This window comes from Excalfactoria chinensis, chromosome 18, assembly GCF_039878825.1.
Source record: "Excalfactoria chinensis isolate bCotChi1 chromosome 18, bCotChi1.hap2, whole genome shotgun sequence".
Taxonomy (NCBI): Eukaryota; Metazoa; Chordata; class Aves; order Galliformes; family Phasianidae; genus Excalfactoria; species Excalfactoria chinensis.
Genome location: NC_092842.1, coordinates 7,933,423 through 7,955,910, shown reverse-complemented (window position 1 = coordinate 7,955,910; position 22,488 = coordinate 7,933,423). Strand labels below are relative to the sequence as shown.

The 22,488-nt window shown below is 53.5% G+C and overlaps 1 protein-coding gene across 2 annotated transcripts in view; it reads right to left on the bottom strand.

The window, feature by feature from the left end:
• NEK6 (NIMA related kinase 6) overlaps positions 1 to 2,901 on the bottom strand; it is a 48,358-nt gene extending 45,457 nt beyond the window's left edge. Inside the window, exon 1 of one of the 2 annotated variants that reach the window (XM_072352580.1) lies at positions 2,768 to 2,901. The gene's annotated coding sequence lies outside the window, so the exon portion shown is untranslated. Of the gene's footprint in view, positions 1 to 2,574; positions 2,690 to 2,767 lie in introns of those variants that run through there. The other variant, XM_072352581.1, reaches the window with a different exon arrangement.
• Between the last annotated feature and the right edge of the window lie 19,587 nt (positions 2,902 to 22,488).

The following is a 22,488-nucleotide window of genomic DNA, read 5'->3' as shown; positions in this document are numbered from 1 at the left end:
CCTTCTTGGTTTAACACCAGCTCATCCCATGGAACCAATTCAGCACCTGATCACTCCCTGTGATGTCGAGTCATGCTAGCTCTGTTACCCTCAGTTTTGAGCTGACCCACACTTAAAGTCCTGGGCACTGACAACACATGCATAAACCATGCCAAGTACTTCCATGTGTGCTGCAAGCTTCCCAATAGAGCCAGTGAGAGTAGCAAGCACACCTGCACCAACAGGGATTGCTACAGAAGAAATGTTTCAGGGCCTCTGTCTTTCAAAGCTTTTAGCCTTTCTAACTCACCCTCAACCTTCCTATGCATTTACACGGGGGAAGGCCATTGTGTCCAGCACTGAGCATCACCCAGCCACACCAAACACTCTCTGACCCCAGCACATCAGCACCCCTCAGTAAGTGCTATCAATGCAATCAAGAGCTTTACTTCAGCTGCACAGATGTTCTGTGTTTGCATTCCATATGGTAATAACGCCGCTGCAGTGTGTGTTCAGATTGGAGACAAAGGCTGACATCCCCTACAGACCAGCACAGCACCCAGACAGGTGTGTGCTCCATCAGCTGCTCCCACACAAGGCAGAACAGGCTGCTTCAGTAACTTCATGAGCCAAACACAGTTAATGTGTCACAGGTAAAATGCCCATTCCTGACTTCTTGAACCAGAATTCTGTACCCATATCCTACACAGCATCCAGCCACTTTCCATCTCCATGTGCTGAATTTTAACAATACTGGAGAAGCCACATAGTAAAGATCAGCCCAGCTTTCCAAATGAAGCTCCTGGCTTGTTTGGACAGTGTTTTCTTTTCATTAGGTGGAGAAAAAGACAACTTCAATAGGTTCTTTCTCACAAGCAGCCTGTTTAGGGTACTATGGTTAGGCTGCGGTTGGATTTGATGAACTTCAAGGTCTTTTCCAACCTGGGTAATTCTATGATTCTATGATTCTGTTCTATAGCAAGAGCATCTAAGAAGAGTAAATCAGAGTAAACTGGACCACAAAACCTATTTTCTAAAAGAACTGCATCCTGGTAATGTCTCCATTTAGAACAGCACAACAGTCAGGCCCCCAGGGTTGCACTGATGCCCAATGTCATCAGCTGGGGCTTGACATCCACAGGGACAGCAACTGCTGCTCTGCAAAGGGCCTGCCCCAACCCCTGGGCACCTATCTGTCACAGCCTTGAGGTTCAATACATTTGGCACACATGAGGTAGGAAAAGGTGCTCAGTCTGTTCACTAATTCATCTTCTATACAGCTAGAAAGTGTTCTAAAGGTGCACAGGAGATGAACCAGACCGTCACTACCTCCATTTTGCAGTCACAAAAATGCAGGAGTAGAGAAAACCCACGTGGGCATTTCTGGCTCCTACTCTTGCACAAAAACAAACAAACACAAATCCCACACTCATTTCACTCTGAGTAAATAACTGCTAAACAGATCCTCCTGCGTGTCAAACCAAACCAAACCCCCACACCCCCAGGCCCGATCGAGGCTCTCAGACAAACAGCCCACAGAGACGTGGGAGCGTGAGATGGACGGCAGAACATCCTGCTGCCATCTGCAGCACCATCTCAAAGGTGTGAGCAGGAGCACGGCCGCCCACTGCTTCCAACGCCGAGCACTCCAACCTGCACCAAGCCCTGGGCAGCAGCACTGCAGGCACTGAGCCCCGCTGAGCCGTCTGCCTGCAGCTGCTTCCCCAGAGCACAAGGAGCACCGAGGCACTGAAGGTGCAGAACTCCCTGAACTGCGTCTGTTCTCTTGTCTGTGCGCTGGGGGAGAAACGCAGCGCAGCAGGCAGCACGTGGCAGAGGTGCTGCAGCCAGAGGCCGATTCTACTCCGAAACCCTCCCCGGGGCTGAGACCCAGCGCTGCTCCCACAGGAGTCACGGCCGTGAAAGCCCCCCCTTTTTCTGCTCGTTAAGTCTCACAGGGCACGCAGCCGCAGGCCGTGGGGGCTGCAGCACTGCTCTGAAACAAGTTCCCTTTTTATTTTTCTTTTATTTTTTTTCCTGTTTCTTCTTGAAAGAATACGACCGTCACCAAGAATGTCAACAGGAAAAAAAGTAGCAGTGGAAAGAGTTGGCCGCGGTGCGGTGCCGAGGGATGTCTCAATGCGGGAGCAGAACTCAAACGGCCGCGGGCGGTGATTCACGGCGTTGAACTTTTAGAAGAGACGCCGAGATGACAGCGGGACACTCATAGCGTGTCAGGAACTTACATCACCGCCCTCCCCAGCGCTACACGCTTCCTCCCGCACCGCCCCGCGGCGCACAGCCCGCACCCCGCGCTGCTGGCGGCCCGGCTCGACACGTGCGCGGGGCTGCGGCTGCGCCCATCGCCATCAGCGAACAACCCAGCGACCCAAAAGACAAAAAGCAGCGACGCGGAGCCGCCCACCCCCCCCTGCAGCCCGGACTCCCCGCGCTCCCCCCGCATGTGTCCGCATGGAGCCCCAGGCCCGGCCCGGCCCGGCCCGGCCCGGCCGCCTCCCGCCCCCGCGCGGCCCGTTCTCTCCGGGGCCGTCCGGCACGGCCGGGCTGAGCTCGGCGGGGCCCCGCGGATCTCACCTGCGGCCGTGGGAGCGGCAGGGCCCGCGCGGGGCGGCCCGGAGCGGGAGCGGAGCGGAGCCGCGTCCCGGAGACAACTTCAGCCGCGCGCGCGCCCTCGCCTCCCCAGCGCGCGCGCGCCCTCGGCGGCTGCCACGCAGGCCGGGCCGGGAGCGCGCGCGTCCCCGCGCTGCCCACCTGCGGCCCCGCGTACCTGGCGGCCGGCGCTGCCCCCGCTCCTCCGGGCGCGTCTGCGTCCGCGCGCGTGTTTTCCACGTCCCGCGATGAGTCACCGCGCGGAGCTGCCCCGGAGCGAGGGAGCATGAGCGGAGCCCTCCCACCGCCCTCCCGCGGCCGGCCTCCCCCGGAAAGGGCCGGCTTCCCGCACCCAGCGCGGCCGGGAGGCGGCGGGGAGGGCGCGGCGGGACCGATCCGGGCCGGGCCCCCAACCGAGCGCGGCCCCCGGGGCAGGGAGAGCGGGGGGGAGGGCCGCGGGCCGTGCCTCCAATTAGCGCTCCGTCGGGTTCTGTACGAGTGGGGAAAAAAAAGAGCCGAACGCGGCGGTCAATAAAAGCGAAAGTGTAAGTCTGGTTTACTTGGGCGGAACCGCAGCGCCGTCCCAGCTCCGGGCAGCAGCACCTGCGGGCCCCGGGGGGCGGCACGGCCGGGCTCTTGTCCCAATGGGTGCCGGCAGCCCCACCGGCCGCACCGCCGCCTGTTCCTCCTTCAGCTCTGCGCCAAACGAGCGCAAATTCAGGGCGTCCAGAGCGAGCGAAACGCGTTCAGTACCGCCCAGCACCGCACTGCCCGCCGCGTCCCGCCGTGCGCTGCTGCCCGAGCGCATCCCCCCATCCGCGCGGCGCACAGCTCGGTCCCGCGGGGCAGATGCCGCGCGGCTCCGCGACGCTCCTCGCTGGAGACAGAGCAGGAGACACAACAGATGGAAGCCATGCGGCCACCTGGTTCTAAAGCGAACCGTACCATCAATCTATCGGTGTGAAATCTGAAACATGGGAATGTGCTTAGAGAAACAACGTGAATTCCATTTGGGTTTTTTTTCCTCCCAACTCGATTTCCCGAGGTCTGTCGGCACTCCGTTCCAAAAACGCACTTCTTTTTTTGAACAACAGAGTGCCGGTGGATGGAGGTGCAAGAACCAAACAAAACCCAAAGAGAGGATCCTTCCTTCAGCTGCCACGAGTTCCTCTTTCTGTTTGGGAAAGCTGTCTTTAAAAATCTGCCACGTTCTCCTGCACAGCTCCAGGGTCCAGGTTTTCACTGCTGAATTGGACACGCAGGACAGAATTACTTGGGATTATCCACAGCAACTCAGTTAAGAAAGAAAATTAAGTTTCCTCAATGATGTCGCAAATAGGCTTTCCTTCATACAGGCTGCCAGAATTCTCTCTGCAGCTCCCAGTGCTCATGGAGCAGCCCTGCTGTCCCACCAACCGCCCTGCTCCCATCGCTCAGGCACAGCTGGGCAACTGCAATCATGGCACTGCAATTATGGCAGTCATGGCACTGCAATCATGGCACTGCAGTCACAGCACTGTTGTCATGGCACTGCGCTGTGGGGCTGAGCAGAGCCAGTGGGGAATGCCCTCACCCTGGTGGCTCTGAGGTTCCCAGCAATGACCTTCTCTCTGGGAAACTGCAACGTTCTCAACCCAGCTCTCTGAGGATTTTAAATGAAGATGGAGTCAATGTGATTGATTTACTTTATACCAAGTGCTAAACACAGCTGTCACCATGTCCTTCATTCCCCATCCCGTACTGATAATTCCCAGCCTTACTGCTAAAAGTTATTTTCAGAAGAAAAAGCCCTTCTTCCTGCACTGAAAGGTGCAGGGCTCCCCAAGATCCCACTTTCCAGCAGTAGCCACAGGCGATGGCCATGGGCTCCCTTCCCCTCCCCTCGCTGTGCACGCTGTGTGCTCGCCGTCTCCATGCTGTGTCTGCAGCCCCATGCTTGGTTCTCGGATTTCTGTAAGGTTTGAGTCCCAGAGGAAGCATTAATGCTAAAGGAATGCATACCAGTGTGGAACTCGTCTAAAAGTCAGTACGAAATCTCTCCAACAGATTGCTCAGAGAAACACCTCTTTTTCACCATACTTAAGGTCTGCAGATGGATCTTATGAGCATTTGTGCAACAGTTTGGTCTCAGGCTGATAAGAGCACTGCAGAAAGAGATAAATACAGTGGAGGAGATGAAGCAGCGGCCTGCAGGCAGACATGGTGACCCTGAGTGCTCCAACCACACCGCCTGCTGATCTCATCAGGGAACCAAATGGGACTGGTGGCAGAATATCCTGCACAGCATGAGAGCTGGAGCCTGGGATCACCATCCAGGGAAGGGGAGATGGGAAAGTATGATGGAGAAAATGTCCCTTTTTGTGGAGTTTAATTGCCCAGAAGAAAGGCATGATTTCTTTTAAAGAAGAAGGGATCTGGAACGCAGGTTAAGAGGGTGCCTGCAGGATGGAGCAGAAGGATTGCTCACATAGAAAATTTAACATCACATTCTCACTATTCGTTCCTGCATGTTGGGAAGGATTAAATGGCAAGGAGCACTGCCCATTCATTTCTTTGGTCAGTGGGAAGCAGGGCAGGGTGGCAGAGAGGCAGTGGTAGAGGCCCTGTGTCCCCTCCTGTGTGCCTTCTCAGCCCTACTCACCCCATCAGGACAGGAGGAGAGTGGTGAGGGGGTGCCCACACCCTTCAGTGTGGGATGCAGCACACTGACCCCGCCGCACACTGTCCCCATTACACGCTGTCCCCACTGCAATTCTCAGGATGGGGCAGGAGCTGCCACCATGCCAGCCAAGGACTTGGAGGTGAAACCCAAGCCCTCGGTTTTGCATTCAGACAAAGAACAGAAGCACAGAAGCCGGGGCGAGGCCCCCCAGCAGCTTGCACTGCCGAGCAGATGGGCTGCCATGTTCTCCATCAGCTCCAGTTTTTAAGGTCATGCTTGGATAATGAGCATCACAGCACTTGAGCCTACAGATCATGAATATATGGATGAATACGGGCACTTTCCTACCTACAGTCCTGCTTGTGTACATTTCCCCTGCCCCAATGGGGTGCATCTGCCCTGGGGTGTCCCTGCAGATCCCAGACCCCATGGAGCATGGTCTGTTACACTGGCGCTTTGCCTCAGCCATGACTGGCAGTGTCTGTGTTAGGGGGTACCCTCACATCTGTTACAGTTTATGTCACCAGTTGTGCAGTGTTTGAAGCACCTCGACCCCAATGCAGTGCCTCCCCATTGCTGCAGGGCTGACCTCAGCCCACGAGTGTGGTGCTGGAGCTGTACACAGCACCCAGGCAGGGGGACAGCAGGAGGGCTCAGCCAGGTGAGAACCCAAACCACCAATATGGCTGCTGGGAAGGGCAGCATATTTCTCTGGTACCATGAGAGCAAAAGCAACAGCCTCACTGCTATGTCTGCTGGCTTTCTTAACAAACTGTCCTGAGTGGATCCCTGTTTACACAGTGTCTCTGGTTGTCAGCAGTATTCAGTGTGTTCCCTTACTCAGCTGTGCTGGAGGCTTCATTTTTTTTGTTGGAGATTTTCTCTTTCACCCGTTCATGTGCAGATTTCTTGAAAGAGGAAATGGATTAGAAAAAGGGGAAAGAATTGGAAAATGGAAGGAGAAGAGAAAAAGAAAAAGAAAACAAGAAAGAGAGGGAAGGAAAGAAGGGAAGGGGAGGGAAGGGAGGCGGGGGGGAGTGTAAGGAGAGGAGAGGAGAGGAGAGGAGAGGAGAGGAGAGGAGAGGAGAGGAGAGGAGAGGAGAGGAGAGGAGAGGAGAGGAGAGGAGAGGAGAGGAGAGGAGAGGAGAGGAGAGGAGAGGAGAGGAGAGGAGAGGAGAGGAGAGGAGAGGAGAGGAGAGGAGAGGAGAGGAGAGGAGAGGAGAGGGAAAAGAAAAGAAAAGAAAAGAAAAGAAAAGAAAAGAAAAGAAAAGAAAAGAAAAGAAAAGAAAAGAAAAGAAAAGAAAAGAAAAGAAAAGAAAAGAAAAGAAAAGAAAAGAAAAGAAAAGAAAAGAAACTGACTCCAGATTGTGCGGCTCCGATTTTAACAGGCCCAGGCCCTTCCCCTACTTCCCTGACATTCCTCCTCATGACCCTTCCACGAGTTTTGGGTGAGTTCTGTAGGAATGCAGTGCTCTCAGCTCTGTGCTCTGCTGCTGCTCAGCTGCTGGCAGGGCTTGGCGGCTCTGCGCCAGATGTTAGGAGTGTGGCCCTGCCAGGAGCTGTGTGTGCACCTTCCCATTCACAGCCCTGCACAAAGGGGAAATCTGCTGAAGAATCTGATATGGTTAACGCTTTTCTTTTGTGAGTTGTTCTTCAATGCTGAGGTCTGCTCCCAGCATCGGTGCTACACAATTTCACAGCTAAAGAAAGCAGGATGCACTCTGCCATGGGCTGCAGCAGGAGCAGGACAGGCTCGGGACTCTTGGGTCCCATTCATGAGTCAGGTCTCAAATGGCACCCAGTTTTGTGCAAAAAAAAAAACAAAACACAGAACAAAGGCAGATTCCTGCCCAGAAAAGGCTTCAAAGTGCATATTACCTTTTGGACTGGCAATATGGATATGAGATACAAGAATGCAAAGAAAAAATGAGGCAGTGCTGGTCAGTGTAGCACTTGGGGTTCATACAATGACAGCGGCTTTTCTTCCATCTTTCTGTCACCCTTTTGCGTCCTCCTCTGCCTTACCAGCAGTGACGGTGATGCCTACACCAAGATGCACCGCCCCGACCCAGATGTGGGAAAGTGTGGCAATAAATCACCGCACACAGAATGGCAGCACTACAGCTTCACAACTGTAACCTCCCATCCCACACAGTGCTTACAGCAGATCTGAACAGTCACAGAGTCATCCAACCTTCCACCACCTCCTCCATTTCTGCCACTTTTCACCGTTTTGTATGAAATTATAAATTCTGTGAGACCATCTTGGAGGTTAAATTCCATGTCAATCCCAGGAAACAAATGACAGATTTAACCTTTAAAATAGTATTATGAATGGAAGTTAAAATAATGGCATCGCACGGTTCTTAATGGTCAGGTGTTTTTTGTCCCTCCCGTGAAAGGTGCTGCAGAAATGCAGAGCATTATGTTTATTTGTTAATAATCCCACAAAGAAATTTTCATGACCACCACTGGGGATGGTCTGACAGGTGACACAGGCGACCTCCTGCCAGGAGTGACATCTCTCCCCTACAATTTACATTCTCTAAATGATTTGTGATCAAATTACTTACAGCACAGATTAGCTTCTCCCCCTGCTATTCACTCACGGCACCACATTCATCTGTTTGTTCCACAGGACCATAAAATAATATGGAAAATCGGTGCCTTGGCTTCCAGGGTATTCCAAGATGGAAACAGCACGCCAGTCAGGAGATCGATTCCTGCTCTCATTTTCTCAGGCACTGGGATTTGCATCTGGGGGAGATGTGGGTCGTTGGCTTGAAAAGAGCATTCGGAGTTCACATTTTGATTGCACAACCAGACAAACAAGCAAAGTGTCCCAATTAGAGGGAAGGAAATAATCAGCCTGCAGCTTGGTGGCACGGAGACTGAGAGGAGAGTGGGACAAATGGGTTTGGAAGAGGCAGAGGACAGATCCCCTGCATCTACCGGGTGCTGGGGAGACCACAGCCACTGGTGGCGGGGAAACAGTTAAGGGAATATATTAAAGGTGCAAAGGGTCTCCCGACCTCTGCCACTGTCAGTTCTGTCAATTGGTCTACAGATGCCAGTGGAATAATTACAGCCTATATTTAGATTATAGATGCGCCAGGCAGGGTGAAGGTTGAACATGAGGAATATGGTTGTTTGCAGTTCATTAGTGATGGGAGCAGCCCAGGGTGGGAGGAGGGCACTGAACTGGATTCTTCCCACCTGGAGTGCTTGTGCTGAGCTGCATAATGTCAGGGAAAGAGACCTGACTATGTGTGGAAACAAAAGCAATAAACAGGCGTTGCTGTCACACCCAACAAGCCAAGAAAGGAAGAAAGGAAAGAGAAGAGAAAGCAAGGCAAGGCTCCAGCTCTTGGCCACATCGCTTCTGCATGGGCAGATGAAATGGCTGCGGAGAAACAGGCCGGGTGGAACAGGCAGAAAGGCAGATGGGGTTTGGTGGGGTTCCTGAATGAGGCTGTGCGAGCTGCCTCAAGCTCTGTGCTGGGCAACGCAAGTAGCACAGCCATGGCTCACTGCAGGCTGATGGGATCCTTCTCACAGCCTCTGCTGGTGATTGTCAGTGATGGAGCAAACCCTGGGGAGCCAGTACTGCAAATACTGCTCACGTTAGGAGATCATGAGTTTTCCTTTCACTAGCTACAAAACATCGAAGCCAGAAGAAACGTGAGCCCCAAATGAATTACAGCTCCAAGCGCTCCCTGGTGAGATTGCCATTACCTGTTTACAGAAGAGGAACCTACATGCTCTGTGTTCTGCATTTTCCCCGCTCTTCTTGCAGATCCATTCTGATTGGGAAAGCAATCCAGACTGCCTGGAGCTGAAACTTTCCCAGGTTTAAACTTATTCACATTATCGATGCCATGACATGTTCTAATTGTTTATTCACACCACCATATTGTTTTGCTAGGTCTTTCTGAAAGAGCCAGGAAGCAAGACTCAAAGCTTTACCCAGAACTTCATAAGGGTGATGGTCAGGAGCAGGAACCAACCTGCACTGCTCATATCTGCTGTGTCTGCTTTGCCCAACATATTTCCCTGATTTGAAATTCCTTTACACATGCAGGTTTTGGTGGGGCAGAAGGAAGATCCCTTCTTGTCTGCTGGTCACATCAGCAGGAAGCTCACACAGGACTCTCCCCCGCTATCCTCCTTTAGCAGATGAACAGCTCAGAGGCACTGAAGTGGGAGATGGTTCTGAGGGTCACAGAGCAGTGGTGGGCAGCAGGAGATAAGGCCCCAGAAGGTCAGATTTCCATTTTAAAGCAGGAAGGAAAAAAAAGACCGTGTACAAATCAACAACTTCCAGCCCAAATCCAATGCATATTCTCTTCAAGAGAAGAGATGGAAATGGTTTTGTGTTGTCCAGCCCTGTGCACAGCCACACCAACACTGCAGGCCCTCAGCTTCCAACCAGTTGTGGCAGCTCCGAGCAAACGGTGTCAGATGGAGGAGAGGTTGCAGTGCATGGAAAATGGAAAACAGATGCCATACCACTGCATTATTTCCTCAATGATAGCTAAGAACGACTGATGGTTTCCCATCGCACTGACTACACAGGCCCCAGTCAGATGGCTGGCAAAGTTTCTATGCTTTAAAAACTCTGGGGATAATGAATTCAGAAGTTCTGAACAGCTGCTTTTCATGGATCATTTAGAATCTGTGATGCAAACATAAAAAATCCATGTTAAATGCCCTCAACTAATTGAGTGGAGTACAGAAAATACAAAAGAATAGATTGCTGGCCTTGGTGAAAACAGCAGGAAAGCCTTCATCTGCCCAGAGAGACCGAGAAGGGAATGGAGGAACACAAGAGAGCGGCAGCCTCCGTCCCTCCCTCTGGTTCTGAGGGGTAACTGCAGGACCGTCCTTCTGGGAATATGGGGCAGCTCCCAGCTCCCTTCCTTACAAACCACAGCAATGCAAAAACAGGTGGAGGTCACCGTGATTCCACCACATCGCCAGCATCAGCCCTGGCAATTCAGAGCAGAATCGGACACGGGTGTAGCAGAGGGAGCAGTTACAGATACTATTTGCAGAAGATGGGGAGATGCTCATGCATAGCTCAGAAGGCACAAACAGAGCAGGAGGGCAGGGCTGAGGCAGCAGGGCAGGCAGGAAGCAGGGCTGCAGGCTGCAGTGCTGATGCACACAGTGTGAGATGGAGAGGGCAATAGCGGCAAAACCAAAAGCAAAGGTTAACTGCGGCTTTCCAGGCTGACGTGGCAGAGCTATTCACCTTGGAAAAGAAAGAGTGAGATCATATGGCGTGGCTGTATATCGCAAACCCTTAGCATATTTCCTCAGCTAGGTGTGTGCTCCAAAGGTACCGACTGTGAAGCACCAGCTGCCTGGAGGAGGGGTCATTAGTGCTGCGCACAGATTAGGTGTTGCCCTCCCAGAGCTCCCTGTATGGAAGAGAGCAGCAAGGTCCAGCACTGAGTCTCCCCAGTTGTAGTTTTCTAAAATTGGAGTGTCACGTCTGCCGGCCGCGCATACCAGCCCTGCTCCCGTCAGCTGTTCCCCACTTCATCACCACATTCCTTTGAGGAGAGCAGATCCCCGTGCTGCTGCTGCTGCTGCTGCACCACACCTTGCCCAGGTTGCATCTGTGAGCAGCGGCAGCACAGCAACACGGGAAGCAATATGGGCCCATCTATTATTTATGCCAGCTGCTCCCCTTGGGCCTGAACAAGCAAGAAGCTCTCTTTCACATCTTATAATTGTTGGTCAGACTCCAAGAGAGACAAAGGGATGTTGTAAATGCAGTTTCATCTGAGCTTGGTAAAACACTCACCAAGGGCAGAGGCAGATTTCCTTTGTGTGGGGAGGCAGGAGCTAGAGATCGTGTTTAAATTAACAACCACAAGGACTTCTCTCTCTGTGTTTCAACAGCACTCATTCCGATTTACCTTTTCTAGAGCAGCTCTCTGCCCTTGCAATGTTTTGGTGGCATTTCTGCTGCAGCAGCCCCAGCTCCGTGCCCTCCGATCGGGTGCTGCGCAGGAAGCTCAGTGCTGACTCAGCCTGGGAGGCATCTCCGTCCTCGCTGCTGTGAGAAACCACAGGGCAGAACGTGCTGGTGCCCCCGGTTCAGATGTTGGACGGATGCAGGGCTTCCTTTGCAACAGGAAGGAAGCAGGGAGGCACCGCAGCGGTGCCACTGCTGTCAAAAATAAGAGCAGGATCATGCAAAGAGCCCAAGGATCCAGAGCACAGCAGGATGGCAGCCAGATGTGTGCCACAGCTGGGAGAGCGCTGGAACAGGGCTCACGCTGCACCACAATCAGTGAATGCCCAGACAGGGCCGGGCAGGCTGCCAGGACAACAGCGTTTGGAAAACCACAGTGCTCAGGTTTGGATGGGGCTGAGGAACCCATTCCAATTACTGTGCAGCATCTGGAGCCGCGGCCAACAAGAGAGCACACACCATTGGTGACACCCAGCAGGAACCAACAAGGACGTCACAAAACTCTATCTTACACTCAGCACAACCCACCTAGCTTTCATTATGTCCAAACTGTAAAAGAAAATATATACACATTAAATAAAAATAGCAGAATTCTATGAACGTGTGCTTGGCAGCCTGCATTCGGGTTACAAAAGCTCGCTGTGTGCTCTGCAGGGCTGTGATGTGCCGTCACAGCACACTGTGCTCTCAGACACAATTTTGGCCAACGTGTCCTCAAAAAGCAAACAGACAAAAGCAGGTAACTAAATCACTGAGCACTTCAACAGCCTGTGGGCTCAGGCAGCTCGGTGTCTGGGAACAAAGCTGGTATGGATCGCAGACCTCAGCTCTGAATGCTGCAAGCCCGGCTTCCTAAGAATGCAAACTTCTGCATCACACCGTCCATCTGCCACCCCACCTCCTCTAGTTCTCTCTATCTCACTGACCACCAAAAGAAGGGGGTGAGAACATGCAGTGAGCTCAGCAGTAACGTAATCAGCATTTACACCACAGAAGTACGCTGTGCTCATGAGATGTGTACAGACGGAAGCAGTCTCTGAGAAGGGATTGTTTCATGAGGGGCTGACTCCAAAATGAGTCATTTAGTACAGAGCAGCGATTGTGACTTTGTTCAAAGCTCTGCAGTGAACCTGCATCCCAGCTCCAGCTCCTGCCCAGCTCCCAGCACCATGTCCCCAAGGACACCCAGCCCTCACGGCTTCTCTGCTTCTGTAACAGCTTCAGGTACATTGAGAGCAGTGCTCAGGCACCTTGCAGTGCTGGCACCGAGCTGAGCACACACATTCCCATCAGACAGAACCAGGGCTCTCCACAGCAGCTTTGTGAGGGCAGCAGCTCACCCTGCCAGGCAGTGGGTACCGATCAGGCAGCGCTGCCATGGGACAGCCAGTGTGGGAGAAACAGGGCTGAGCTGTGTGAGCTCCACAGCCTGCCATGGGACCAGCAAACGCAGATACAGAATGGATTGTCTGCTTGATATTTTAAGTGTGTGGACCTTGCGTGGCCACTTTAAAGCTCTGCACTGAACTCCTTTCTTCTTTCCCTTCCCCCTGAATACAGGTTTTAGGGATGGAAATTCTGATCTAAACCAAATCCCAGGAGCCCGACAATCCTACTGCAGAACTTCCCTGAGAGCCTGGGACGTTGCCAGCTCTGTGCGCTGGAAAGGAAAGCTGCCAGGTCACAGGGCATGCCACAGATGGGATCTGCAGCCACTCAATTCAGGCCTGAAACAAGATTTACAGGAGTCTATCTGAAATCACAGAGAAAGGAAAAGATACGGGGAGGGGCAAGACAGGAAACTGTGTGCTCAGATGGGACAAAGTGTCCATGGTGGAGAGGGTATTCCTGCAAGTTTCCGTCTCTTTTTCAGGGATGGGGAAACTGATGTTTCCAGTAAAAAACAGCCTGTGAGCAGAGTGAATAGCAGCAGAGGGAAGAACGCAGACACGCCAGTCCTGCCACACAGCCTCACATCCGCCCTTATTTCCTTCTGCCCACACTGCCCAGCGATGGGCAAGAGCTCTGGTTTTGGGGACCCGCAAGCAGACACCTGGCCTGCCCAGCAGACACGTCCTGCAGGGGCGCCCCCCTCCAGCAGGATCAGCCCCACCAACCACCTCTGCTGTTCCTGTTGCTCCTCCTGTGCAGCACCTGGCCCTGCACCAAGCTGGTTCTCCCAAGCACTTGTCATTTGCTCTCTGCACTCTCCTCCCCTCTTAAAAAAAAGAGAGAAAACAAAACTGCTTCCCCGCGGGTTGCAGACAGGAGATGCAGGTGCAGGCTGCACAAAGCTAATGAGCTCAGACCCCGGCGCCCTGCACACTTGCATGCACAAGCTGCCCAGCGCTTTGAAGAGCACAAATGAAAAGAGCAGGAGCACAAGTGCGTGCACCTGTAGGAGATGCAGGGCTCCTCCCAGCCTGTGAGCAGGCGGATGGACAGACAGACACGGCGTGCTCCAGTGCCCACACAGAGCTCTGTGCTGCTGGCGGAACGAGGGACAACCACTGCCCTCCTGCCCGGGCTCACACTGCCCTGAGGCTGTGCAGCTCCTCCTATCCCACAAGGAAACCCCCTGCAAGAGTGCGAGAGTGTGTGGTGGCAAATCTGGATAATTCCATAGGTCAGTGGGAAGAAAACAAGCTTCAGCCAGTCCTGCCCAGATCAGTTCCCAGGTTTCCTGCTGGCACCTCAGGATCCTACGCTTGTTTTCCTTCTTTTCTTTGAATGGGGTGGAAGGGGAGGAAGGGAGCTGCCTCCTTCCCTGCCCAGCAGCATGCCTGCCAGCTGCCCACAGCCGCCTCAGCAACCAGAACCCACAGCTCCCTCCCATTCTTGTCCAGTGCTGGGAATCCCCGGGGATGGGCTTTGTTTTGCACAGCCCCTGTTTCTTTGAGGCACTTGGTCTCACGCAGAGTTGCAGGGCACCCACTGCTGGGATCAGCGCTGGCTACAGAACCTCCCACCACCACCATGGAACTTCCCACCCCGAACCCCCTGGGCATGGGGTCGCAGCTCTGGGCAGTGACCCGAGGTCCTCCAGTGGTTCCAGGCCTCAGAATGGTGCTGCCACCTCAACTCCTGACTCTCAGCAGTGGGAGCAGGGATGGTCCCGGCCCCTCCTCCCAGAAGCCTGGCTGGGGTTCCTCACATTTCTTCTTTGCAGAATGTACCGAGTCAATTTTTTCCCTGTTAAATCATCTGATTTTTTTGGCTCCCCTTCCAATAGGAATTCTTTCTTTCTTTTGCATTAATTTTGCCCAGTTCCAGCGCTGACCCATGTTTATGAAACGGACTTATGAGCTGCAATGTTAACTAGCCTCAGTTTGCTGATTCAGCAGCAGAATAAATAGGTAATTACACCCCGCCATATGTGTCTCTAATTCCAAATAGATGGTGTCCAAAAGGCGCTGTGCATTACCAGCGGATGACTGGAGTTGGGACTGTAAAAATGAGTAAATTGGTCCCCAAGGCCAGAAAAGGCTCTGTCAAATCCCACTGTTTATATCATACTGAGTGGCTGACTTGTGGTTATTTTGTAATTTAATACTGCTAAATGTCAACGGGAAATCCTTTCAACTACAGTTTGATACCTAGTGACAGAAAATCATTCAAGACTTAGACAAAGCAGCCAGCTCCGAGAGGTGTGCCTTCTCCTTTCAATCTCTGCACATAGGGCACTCCGGCAGCAGCTGCCCAGCCCCACAGGGAGAGGTGAGCCACGTCCTGCAGCCCTGCAGCCCAAAGCCCTGCAGCCTTACAGCTTTACAGCCCTGCAGCCCTACAGCAAGGTGAACACAGATCCATGTGGCAGGAAATCGCACTGATCTTGTGCTGTGCCAGCATGTGACAGGGGGATGCTGACCACAGCCTGGTCCCCAAAGAGGGGAAGAGCTTTTCCTCTGTGCACAGTCCCAGAGCGCTGCTTGGGGCAGGCAGTGGCACCTGACGTCCCTCTCTGTCTCCAGCACATCTCCCGTCTCAAGGGGCAGAGCAGAATAATTAGAGCTGGACAAAGCCTGTCTGCTGGATGGGGTAATTTACAAACACTCCCACTGCCCACATCGCTAAGCCAAAGAGAAAGCTAATTAGAGGCATAGTAGAAATTCACCTGGGAGGGCATTAAGGCAGAGAAGTGTCCTTGCCCCACCTCTCCCAGCAGCATGGCCAGGCAGCAGGGTCCAACCCGCAGCTTCAGGCTCATCCCAACCCTGTGTCCAACCCCACCAGCCCACAGTCCCACTCCTGCTGTGTGGGGCAGAGGCACCCAAATTGGCTCTGCAAGGCTGCAAGGAAGATGCCCATTATGTGCTAATCCTCCTGCAGCCAGCACTGGCTCCCACTGCTGCTACCTGCAGCCAAAGAAGCACAGGGGGAGCATGGGCTGTCCTTGTCCACTGGAGATTCCTGCTCATCTGATCTTCCCTTCCTAATGGCCTGATTTGGCCCAGAACCCAAATTCTGCAGCACCCACAGTGCTGCATCTTTGGGCTGTGCTGTGCCCAAAGCTGCTGGGCTGCCTGTTGCATGCACACAGCCTCCTGCAAAAGGAGATAAGGCTGCCGTCTGCTGAGATATGGCATGCAGGGGGATTTCCTCGCTCATAGCACTATCTCAGATTTCTACTTCTGACATCAGCAGACGGAAAAATCCAGTTTGCACAACAGTCCCTGTAAAGCAGGGCAGCCACTCCTATGCAGCAGAGCAGCCTGGCTCAGAAACTCCCAAAGCCAAGTTAACCCCAAACTGCTTCCTGCCAGAGCTCCCCATGGCCACATCCAGGGCTGCAGGTGGGTGTGGGACAGGACAGCCCCTCTGCAGCTGAAGGTGCCCCATCCCACTGCTGGCGGTGAGACCGTACCCCAACTGCCACCCATCTTGCCCCACTTCCCTGAGCCTCGTGCTAAGGGATACAGCTCTGTGCCTTTGGGAAACACATACCAGAAAGGATGCTTGAGCACGAGCCATGGGTGTGGGTCCTTCCCACAGTGGGTCAGCAGCAGGTAGGTGCAGAGCTGGGAAAACGCTGGGACGGCCGGGACAATGGCCAACTGGCACAGAGTAACACGTCCGCCTGCAGCCCAGGGGGTGACGGGTGAGAAGGGACATACCTAGAGCTGTGGGGACAAACATGGAGCGCGGCCACGCGCTGCCTGCCCCGGGCTGCCGTGTGCTCCTGCCTGCAGTGACACCTGCCAGGCCCCTCCGCTCCGGCTGCGAGAGATTAGAGGACGGCAAGGCGGCAGCACGGCCTCAGTTCATTAGAAAGAGTGCCGTTAATTGGGTATTAGCTGGCCTCTGCTGGGGATCGGGGACACATGGGCTGGGAATACGGGAGCGGCGGTGTGACGCGTGTCAGACATCTGAACTCTGTCGGCTGGCACCGAGCGGGCAGCGCAGCGCTCAGCTGCCACGCTGTGCCCCTCCGAGACGGGTGGCCATTGTCTGCGCCGGGTAATCCCCGCGCCGCGCCGCCTCTCCTCCCGTCCCGCATTGTGTGCCGCACCTCCGGGGCTTCGCTCGGTTTAAAAATACATATTTGGGGCTTAATCCGTGCCGCTGCAGGGCACAAAGACCGGGCCGGCCCTGAGATCACCTGACATTAAGTCCCGAAACAAAGCCCTTAGGGCAGAGTCCTCACACTCTGGCACTAAAGTCTCAATTCCCGTCGCCTGGAAACATAACTGGATTGTCTTCGTTTAGCGGGATTATGTCTGAAAAAGCCTTTTGTTGCTGCCACTCTCTGCTGTGGGGCTGACAGCTGACTCGAGCCAGATGGGGGTCCCCCGGTCAGGGTGATGCTGGGCTGACCCCCGCCCAGCCGCCCCTCTTCCCACACTTGGCCTCTCCTCCCGGGGCAGAGGGGAGGACCGCAGACCAGACACCTTCTGTCCCGGGTGCACCAGCGAGCTGCGTGCAGCCAGAGGAGGGCAGGGGTTGTGTCCGTTTTGTCCCTCCCTGCCCCGGGGAGTGCCTGCCACAGGTACGTCGGGGACAACATCCCGCACAGGGACTGCAGCGGCCACGTCTATGGGGCTGCAAACACATCCGTGGGGCTGTGACCCCACAGCAAGCCTGGTGCACAGCCCAGCCCGCTCCCCATGCGGGCGCCTCTCTACCTTTAAGGCATGAGGTACGCTACGCACAGCAAGAAGGTTTGCCTAATTAACTCCGATTGTATATGACACTGTCATGTTGATTTACTAAATATACGCGGGAAATCTCTTTATTTCACCAGCTGATTGGTGACATAATCTGGGTCTGTAAGGAGCAGCCTTGACACCAATTCCCTCTGGTTATGTTACCTGTCTTTTCCACCTGCAATCGCATCAATGAAGCCCACAAGGAACTTCAATAACTAATTTATTCATTTTGCTTCTGATTTATAGTAAAAAGGAAGGGATGTCAGGATACACTTGTCTAGAATGACAATCAAGCCCAGAACCCTTCCAAGCAGGCGCCTCCTCAAGTAGAAGGCTTCACCTCACAGCAGAGCACTGTGCAATTACCCACCTCTCCACTGCTCCTGCAGGCTCTCACCGGCCGGGAGAAAGCTTCCAGGTAACACCAGACAGGAGCACTCAATTACTTCACTCCTCACTCACTGGAGAAGCAGCCACCCCCAGATGACATGGGGCTTCTCCAGTCGTGCTCCTCACATCCCCACCTGCCCCACGACAACAGCTTTGTGTCCAGCAGGTTGTGCTGAGCACACGCTTTTCTACCGCCATACGGTCTGAAGTGCCCCACGAATGCTGGCATCACTTCTGTGAGCAGCGGGCACAGGACACAGAATGTTGGTGCAAAGAGCCCACAGCTCTTTGTGGAGGAGTCCCAGCAAAATCCTTCACTTACACCAAAGTACAGATTTTCAAATCTCCCTTTGGTGTGTGAAGAAAACGGGCTCGACAACAGCTCTCAACATTTCATCCTAAAACATGGGAAATCTTTGAAAATTTAGTATCTAACCATGGACCAGAAGGTCAAGGCTTTGCTCCACAGAGGAAGAGCAGAGAAACAGTCACCAGTCTCCTCAGAGACACTGCAAAATCCATCCCAGCAGAGAACATCATCCTTCATGCTCAGCAGTGCCCAGTGTCTGGGCAGGTGTGCAGCGCTGGGGCTGGGCTGGGGCTGAGCTGGCTGCTCCGCCGACACTATCACTGCCCACAGCTCCAACTTGGAGCTTGTTCTAAGGTCCAGCCTGCTGCTGAAGCCTGGGACAGACAGTGGAAGGAGCCGTGTGCTGGCACCCTGGGACACCATGAATGTCTCCTTCAGCACTACTCTCAATTGTTCCAATCACTTCCCAGGCAAACACACAGAACAACAAAAGCCACAGAGCAAAGCCACTTGGATGGCCCTCATCTCTGCAGCCCCATCACTGCAGCAAACAGAGCACCTCACGTGGCACAGCCAGCAGGGAGCGGGGCCAGTGCTCGGGGGCACGCATAGATCCCCCACCCAGGCATGCAGGGGCAGGAGATGGGGATGCACGCCTCCATTGGATGAGAGCCTAGTTAAGGTCTGTCTGTGTCAGCCCAAAGCTTAATCTGGATTGATGCAAACTGCAGAAAGTATCATTAAAGACTGTCTGGGGAAGCCAGAGAGCTTCTCTGCTCCTTTCTTGTCTTCACTGATAATAGAGATATTTCTGTTTACGAAGGTGGACTTGATCCTCAGAATTTCCTCTGCAGATCTCTAGTATTTGCATGTGTCACCCTGTTTTCCCTGGCTCATTAATCACTCACTGTGCTTGTCAAACCGGAGCAGTGCCTGCTGTGCTCCCACAACCTGCTCAAGGGGCCCCGGGCTGCACGCTCCCAACACTGCACACTCCCCACGCTGCTCTCCAGCAGCTCTGCAGAAGGTGGACGGCTCTCCTGGCAGTGATGGCACACAGAGCAGAGCCTGCCTTGGGTGTGCAATGAAAGCCCTGCCCAGCCACCTGGGGCAGAGCGGCAGGAGAGAAGAGGGAGGCGAGTCCAGGAGAGCCCCTGGTAAGGGCACAGCCTCCCCATGTTCCCCATGGGGCAGCATGGAGCTCACAGGGTGCAGCTGGGGAAGAGCAGAGCCCCGTCCTCACTCTGCCCCAGCCCCAGCCACAGGGAAATCACAGGAGCTGCTCCTTTCTCCTTCCCCTGCCTTCCTAATGACCGGTCTCTGCGAGTGCCATGAGGCTTGGCGTCCTGGTAGGGCTGGGGAAATTCAATATTGCTGAAACCAGGGCAGGAAACGGCAGTGTGTGCCTGCAGTCACAACTCCACATTAAGCAATTTGTGTGTTAAATTGAAGATGACACAACGAAATGCTGAAATTACCTTGGTCTGTCCCCAGCTTACAGGGCTGCGTGAACTTCAAAGGGTTCAGTTCGGAAAATGCAGCTATTTCTAGGGCACCCATCACCCATTGCTGAGCTCTGAAGCACACACACATTTTTGGCATCTTTCAGAGCTGATCTGTTTGGGGTGGGAGCAGCATTGAGGGGTTCAGTGTGCACTGCAAGGCTCTGCTCAGTATGGCATGACCTCCTGCTGCACCCACAGGGGGACGGACTCCTCAGCAGTGGTAATGGGGTCTGAAGGACAGTCTGAAATGAAAGCTGAGTGCAAAGTTGCATTTGAAGTCTTATTTGAATGTTAATATGAAACAGTGGAACCCCATCGCCGAATCCTGTTGATAGCTATTAAATTTCCTAAAGGAATTAGTAACAAGTTACTGATTTGTACGCTCAGCAGTTGAGTGATGGTGAGGAGAAACCAAGACCACAGAAAGCTGGGAAGGTAATGCCAGAGCCACGCTTTGACATAGACAGGAAAACAGCTCACTGGTGGTTTCCCCAATGACAAGTCAGAGCAGGAGCACAAAATATCCATCTGAAGTGCTGAGCCCCACACTGCAGGGTAGGTGCTGGGGTGAGAGTATGGGAACCTAATGGGAAATCTGTTCTACTGAACCGCAAAGTGCAATTCCTTTGCTACTGTTAATTACAAACATGAGCCCTAAACCCACAAACTCTCTGGTGTACGCAAGCAAGAAAAGAGCCAGCTGAGCCACATACCCCTCCTCACCAGCACATTGAACAGTATGCCTACATTAAGCTGCTGCTTGGTCCCTTCTCCAAAGAACTACCGTGAGCTGGGGCCCACTGCGTGCTGTGCTCCTCCACACGAAGCCCACGTGCCCATGATGATGGACACCCAGCTCCCAGCCACAGCAGCTCTGCAGGGCTCCAGCGATGACCTTTGTACTGCTGAGGACTGGGCTCTGTGCGAGGACTTTGACTCATTGCTTTGTCCCACCCTCAGAAGTCTGACACAGAATTCCTGGATTTTGGTTATCCTCTTTTCCTTATCTGGGTGTTTATGGCTCCAGTCCTGCTCTCCATCTTCTTGCACCTTATCTTTAGTTCAGTTTGTTCCTTGTCTTCACATGAATGAAATCACACATACGGTGCCATGTAGCCATTAGCACAGACCTTTTCCTTTAACTCTTCCTTTGCATTTTCACACACAGATTCAGACACATTTCCATTTGTACTTCATTCATACCAAATCAAGTGTTTCTGCTACAGCTTTCTACAGACGCAGAACGGCCAGGCATACCCCAGTACTGGATGGCAATTAAGCAATTCACTTTCCTCTACAACAAGTCTACTGTAATCTTTATCAAGAAAATCAAGCCAACCCAAAGCAAATTAATATAGATATGCTTGCTCAAAGTAAATAATTGTTAGAGCAATCTCTGCCAGGGAGGGTTCATCTCGCTTCTTTTCTTACTGCCTACAGAGACCCTGGCAAAGAAAGGACATGTTTCATTTTCTCCACTTCAATGGGGTGATCTAATGGGCAGGACTGGATTCGCTAAAGCTCTATGCACGGTACAAATGGGCAGCAGCCATTAGACAACATAGGAACACAACAAATCAGCCCTTTTTAGCTTCGGGTCCTCCACATCACCCATGGGACTGAGCTAACAAAGAATTAGCCAAACAGAAAACCAAGCACTCAGTCCCTTAATGACAGACACTGCCTTCCCTCGGGGACAGGAGGCTTCCCTGGAGCCAGACAGTGGGACACTGGGAGGGGATGTAGTGCATAGGGCCACAATTAGGGAGGACTTGCAGTGGAGGCAGTAGGGGAAAAGAGGTTTCCACATTGCTGCCTACAGGAGCAGCGTGGGCTGCAGCACTGCCTCCTGGGTACCGGCGCTGGGGAGGGACGGGCTGAATTCCAGCTGAGAGCTGCAGATGGATGGGCACCAGGAACGGGTCTGTGCCACTGGTCCCACTGCTCAGCACAGAAAAGCAGAGCTTCTGCCTGGAATATCTGCGATCGGAATGCAGGAGCAGAGTCTGAAATAGTTATTGCAGGACTGAGTGAAAGGCGTACTCCAGCACAGCACCTTGTTCCTGGAACAGGCACTGAAGCTAAATTAGCCACCGCGATTAGTCACTGCTCTGACCTCGTGCCTGGGCCAGCAGGGAGTCACGGGGCTGAAGCAAAGCCATTTCCTCTGAAAAATGATTCAAAAGCCTCACGCACTCCCCCCTTCCCAGCCAAGCACCATCTCTTCTATTTCCACTCCGGTATTTCTGCTGTTATTCAAACGCTGCGTGGCCCCGAGCTGCCCGCAGGGACACCTGCCCTGCTGCTGCCAGCACACTGTGCGGCTGCTCTTCCCACAGCTCTCTGCAGCCTGGCTCAGTTTCCCTGCCCCTGCTGTGAAAATGACCGCGCTGGCCTTGCTGCAACCTTAGCGAGGAGCTGCTGCACTGAGTAAGTGAGAAAAAACATTATCAGATGAAGATCCAAGGAGAAATCAGACCAGGTTCCCAGGGTGTCTTGGAAGAGGAGCCTGAAGGCCTGCAATGCATTTGTTGCTGTTGTACGTACGCCTGTGCCCCGGCATGGGCTGACAGTCAGACAGGAGAAGGGAGCTGTGCTTTTCCTGCTGTTGGTTCCTTTGTGCTCAGCACCACGAGTGGGCTCGGACCGATCTCTCCAGAACGTCCCCGGCTCCCTGCAGGGACGGGGCCCGGCACAGCACTGCGAGCAGCTTTGCACAGACAAGTGTGCACTCAGAGCGTGACCCTCTGAAAGGCATTTACAGCTAATGGGGGAAGGCAGGGAGAGAATAAACATGCATTTTTCAAAAGCCAGTGTGAAAATGGTGTGGAATTAAGCTAGCAGAACAGAAATTACAGCTGGAGCCCATGATCCAGGCTGAATAACCGAACAGCTGGAAG